The following is a 5,930-nucleotide window of genomic DNA, read 5'->3' on the forward strand; positions in this document are numbered from 1 at the left end:
TTGGGATGATTTGGTGAAGTTTTGAGGTGGTTTGAATTGAAAATTCGAAGTAAAAGCTGAACATGAAAAAAAATGATATGTGTATCACACTGTGTATCATTTGTGTATCACATATGTATCATATTTGTATCAATTGTGTATCATATGTATATTCATGTATACCTGTGTGTGAGATACATGCGTGATACATGTTTGATACATGTGTCGCAGAAGACTTTTTTAAACTCGATTTAATTACGAATTTTGATACAAAACCAGTCCAAATCACCTCCAATCTTCCTCAAATTTTGTATATTGACTTATCTATATATTTTCAATGAATTTCAACTATACCCATTGAAAAAATTCCTTTTTTGTTTAGATTTTTGGAATATTGTATAGATTTTTGGATTTCATCACCTCATTTGCTACCCCGTCCATGAAATTTCCTTTCCGTCTTGTATCTAATGTTGCTAATCACGCTTAAAAATATGGAAGGTGATTTTTGCATGTGATTCTTTGATAGAAAGAACCCTATTATTTGGTTTTTCAATTTTTGTTGGCTAGTTTTGGTAAGTCTATGACTAATAGCTAGAGGTTGGTAAGTTGAGATTTATTTGGGACATTTGTGTAAGTTTTCCTTATTTTTATGGTAAGTTGCACTCATGATCACAAAGTAGCGATAAGCGCAACAGTATTTTACCCTTATTAACTAAAAATCTTAAGGCAAAAATCACTTTTAGCTCGTGGCGAAAATTATCTGCATTCGATAAGCACAAAAGTGCATAAAATTTATATATATTTTTGTATATAGCATACAGAAATATATATATCCAAAAATATATAATAAAATATAATTATCTTTTACTATTATTTTGAGAGCAACTATACATTGTCATTTTTTTAAAATTTTAAATTCATTTTTAAGGTTTAGGACTTGTTAGGAGCCACTATTCATTCTTGTCAAAGACTCAGCGATAGTCTAAGTTTAGCCAACTCCATTCTTTTGCATCCATCTCAAGTCTTCCTTTGTTCTGCTCTTTTCAATAGAAGCCTACCTACAAATTATTAGATTACATGCATACTGTCTCTTTTCAATTAAGTTTTCTGTATGGAGACAAATTATCCTATTAATTGACTGGTTTGCCCTTCAGCATAAATACATTATAATGCACGTTGAAGAAGTGTATCCAATGGAGAATTATTATATATGAATAAGAAAGCTTTTTTAAAAGTCAAAGTATACCACCATTAGCCGAGGGTCTATTGGAAACAATCTCTTTACCTCTCCAGGTAGGCGTAAGGTCTGCATACATATTATCCTCCCCATACCCCACATGTGGGATTATACTGGGTATGTTGTTGTCGTAAAGTATACAACCATTGTTTTATTCTTAAAAGAAACTGTTTTAAAAAAGCTGGCACCTAAGGGTGTGATTCAGTGGCCAATCAATTAAGTCCAAACCTTGGAGACCACTGTTCAAATTCCAGTTGAAACAAAAATACGAGTAGATGATTTCTTCTTATTTGTCCAAGCTTTCATACACGTACGTAGTGCTCGTTCGGTACATATGCTAAATGAAGTAGCAAGTATTCGACAGAATAACAGAGGTACATACAAGTTATTAGAGAGAATATTCAAAATTAGTGTATCAGAGTGTGTTTGGTATGAAGGAAAATATTTTCCGTAAAATATTTTCCAATTTTTCCATGTTTGGTTGGTTTAAATATTTTGGAAAATATTTTTCTTATGAACTCATTTTCCTCCAATTGGAGGAAAATGTTTTCCTTATCAAAAGAAGGGAAAACATTTTCCAAAACTCCTTCCCAACCTTTACCCACCAACCCACCCCACCCCACTCCCTCTCCCAAAAAAGGTTTTTTTTTTTTTTTTTTTTTCAAATTTCAGTTTTTCCGTTACCACTCATCCTACTACCTCTCCACCCCACCCCACCCCCACCCCACCCCTCTCCCACTTCCCGCAAAAAAAATATTATTTTTTTATTGCAATTTCAGATTTCTGTTTTTTCGTTTTTCTGCACCACCCACTCCCCAACTGCCGTCCTCCCCCTTCCTCCCCCTACCCCCCTCAACAGTAAAAAAGTATTTTTACTTTTTTTTTGTAATTTCAAAATTCCATTCCTTTTCGTTTTCTGCCCGCCACTCCCCACCCCCCGTCCCTGCCCCTCCCCCCGAAAAAATATATTTTTTAATATATTTTTCTGTTTTAGTTCTTATTTATTTATTGGTTTAAAGGTTCAAAATTTTACAAGTTCCAAAGTTATGAGTTCGGAGGTTTATGTGTGTGGAAGTTTACGGGTTAGAAATTCCGCGATTTCGAAAGTTTATGAAAAATGTGGGTTCGAAGGTTGTTGGTTTGAAAGTTTATGGCTTCATGTTCATTATATCTAAAATTATTTATGAATACTCTTGAGAAGTCATTTTCCTTAATTCGCGTACCAAACACCGGAAAATGAATAAGATTACTACTTGTTTTCCAAGAAAATATTTTCTTAAAAAACATTTTCCACGGAAAATATTTTCCGTTATACCAAACACACCCTCAATGTGTTTGCTTTTTCTGAGAATAAAAATAGGCTGAAAGACTCTTTGAAATGTTTGGTACAATAAACAACGGAGGATTTGAAACGCTAAATCACAATAATTCCATAATACACCATTTAGGTCCAAATTTAAACCTAACTTCCTGCCTACCTACCAAATTAGAAGTTGAACATTCCCTTAATATTTTAAAGATTTCAGCCAATAAATTTGAATGTTCTCTGATTCTTAAGATAATAATACAGTACAGTATTGGGATTTTATATTTGATCAAGTAAAAGATTGCAAAAGAAAAGAGAGAAGAAAACTTGATAGTAAGAAAGAAGAACGCGTTGACGCCGATATTTCTGTTTCTATTATAAGCACCTCCTTTTCGTACCTGTGGTAAATCTTCTAACTCTCCTCCTTTACCTACCACCGGCAATCTTTAATTATAATATTCCGCGACAAAATTACAGAATAATGGACTCTGTAAGTTGACCTTGCACTATTTTAGCTCAGTTATAAGTTTGCAAATGTGTAGCCAAATATCAATAAGATCTTTTCTTTTCACATTCCCTCTAATTATAACAACCTCATTTATTCCTACTACCCCTATTGTAGCTCTCTCCTCATTTTTCACCCATAAATATTTAATTTAATTAATGAAGAAGAATCATATGCAAACCAAACTGAAAAGAAAAATCAGTTCCCCGTTCAGTCAACACTCATTCATGCCTTCTTCCATAACTAATACTTCTCCGTTTTTTTTTTTAAATTTTGTATATCTTTTATACATACCTATCACAACTGCAAAACGCAAAAACACACGCGAGAAACCTAAAATTTCATCTCCTTTAATGCTAATCTTGTTAAATTTCGATTATGATTTTGTGAGAAATTTGGAATGGATATTGTTTGAACTTATTAGAAATAGTCTAAGTAGGTTGTATACAAAGTTTGAAGTTATTTGCTGGAGATTTGGACTGGTTTTATACAAGAATTGCAAGTGAAAATCGTACAAAAATTTCATCAGCGATGCTTATACACTTTTATACAATGTTATATACTTTTATACAAAGAGGTACAGTATGTATATAGTTGTATAAAAGTGTATAAAGATGTATAACCACAAAGTGAAAATATTCTTCATACACTATGTATATAGGTGTATGAGAAGAATGAGAAGAAGAATAAGAAGAAGAAGAAGAAAATGCGAGAAATTCACCAAATACCTGTAAATAATGTATCAACCTTGGATATAATAGTGTATAAGTTGTGTTTATACACTATTATATACTATTTATACAACATTATATATTATTATACAAATGATTTATCAATGGAGCTTCACTTGTTCTTCTTCTTCTTCTTTGGGCATCCTCTGAAATTTAACTCAAATGTAGCCTAAATCTACTCCAAATCACTTGAAATTTAAGGTTGGAACTCATCTTAATGATTCCAATCAATTGAGACAACACCCATTCCAAACAACTAACAAATCGGAAAACTCAATTTCTGAAATTTAACTCAAATATAGCCTAAATCTACTCCAAATCACTTGAAATTTAAGTTTTGAACTCATCTTGATGATTCCAATCAATTGAGACAACACCCATTCCAAACAACTAACAAATCGAAAAACTTAATTTCTGAAATCGATTCTTCGAACCACTTGTAATGGTGACTTTTATTTTTCAAATTCTTAGTTGACCAATGAAATCCAGAAAAGAATTGAAGGAGAATAACAATAGTAGAGAAATTTTGTGGTGCAAAGGCTGACATGGAAGGAGAAGAAGAACGAAGAAATAAGGGGAACGAAGAAAAAAGGGGAACGAAGAAACAAGGGGTGGGCTAACTGGTGAAAATTAATTTTCAGATTATGTACAACCTGGGCTATACTGGGTAAGGGCTTCAAACATGGGCCATTTTCTGATGGGTTGTTGGGCCAAGTGACAATGGATGTAATTCTCCCATATTCCGTCCGTCTCAATAAATAATACTATACTTTTAGGGATCGTTTGGTTTGAATACGACTTATGCTGGTATAAGTTATGCTGGGATTAGTTATCCTGATCTATTTTTTATTCACTGTTTGATATGTTGTATTAAAAATGACGTTTGCATAATTTCTAAGAAGAAGGTATAAGTTACCCCAGCACTAATTATCCCACCCTCTACAAGGTATAAGTTATCCCGATACTAATTTTAATCCCGAGATAACTTATACAGGTTCGCTAACCAAACAAAGTATTAAGGTGGTATTAAATTTTTATACCAGCACTATATCTACTTATACCTCATAGCAAACGACCTCTTAAAGAGTTTTAATCTTTATATACTGCTGGTATAAATAATTTATACTCCGTTCTTTTTAATTTAAATGATATAGTTTGACTTGACACAAATTTTAAGGAAAAAGAAAAAAGACTTTTGAAACATGTGATCCTAAAAGCTTAAGGGGGCAAAAGTTTTGATATTTGTGTGATTATAAAAACTTCTCATTAAGGGTAAAGTGGGAAAAATGAAAAGCTTAAAGTTAAATTGTTTCTAAATATAAAAATGTGTCATTATTCTTCTTGTAACAGACTAATAAAGAAAACGTGCATGTCATTTAAATTAAAACGGCGGAAATATATTATAACGATATAAATCAATTATACGTAATTGCATGTATCATAAAAGTTTATCACTTACTTACAGTGTGAATTTCCTATACTGGTAGGGTTCGATTTTGTTCTTCCTCCCTCCTTTCTTCCTTTCTCCAGCCTAGTTTTCTATGTAATAGAAAAGAATTTTTAAAAAAAGGACTAAAGTAAAAGTTCTTCTTTCTGCATGTATTTTTTTTTATTTCCCGTTATAAATGAATGCAGTTAAACATTAATCTCCCTCGTCTTGTATGTTATTCCAGTCGTTATGTCATGCATTACGTTTACCTTGAAAATGGTAATTACAATTTGATTTTATGGTTCTAAAAATACGTGATCTATTTTTATGCTAGTTGTTTAGGCAATAGATGTTAGGTAAGAGAGCAGAAAACGAGATAAGAGCTTGAAAATAAGGTGATAACCGAACCGATAGGCTGATAAGCGGGGCCTCGAGCTTGCTTATTTGGGGCCTCGAGGTCGAATCCTATACCCTGCCGTGGACAGTCGATGGAGGGACTAACAGTTATGATAGAGTCAATGATGGCTTTTTATGGCCAATAATAAGCAATAAATAGAACATAATGAATGTAAGCAATAAATGGGAGTAGTAAACTCAAGAGAATATGTTAGAGAGCAGAGAGAATGTTCTTGTGTATTTAGTATCGAGCAACAGATTATCACAAAATGACAAGGATTCCCCTTTATATATGAGGGGGAATATAGTACAAATGCATTAATTACAAAGATATGGGACAGGTACAT

Source organism: Nicotiana attenuata, unplaced genomic scaffold (assembly GCF_001879085.1).
Source record: "Nicotiana attenuata strain UT unplaced genomic scaffold, NIATTr2, whole genome shotgun sequence".
In the NCBI taxonomy this organism is placed as follows: Eukaryota; Viridiplantae; Streptophyta; class Magnoliopsida; order Solanales; family Solanaceae; genus Nicotiana; species Nicotiana attenuata.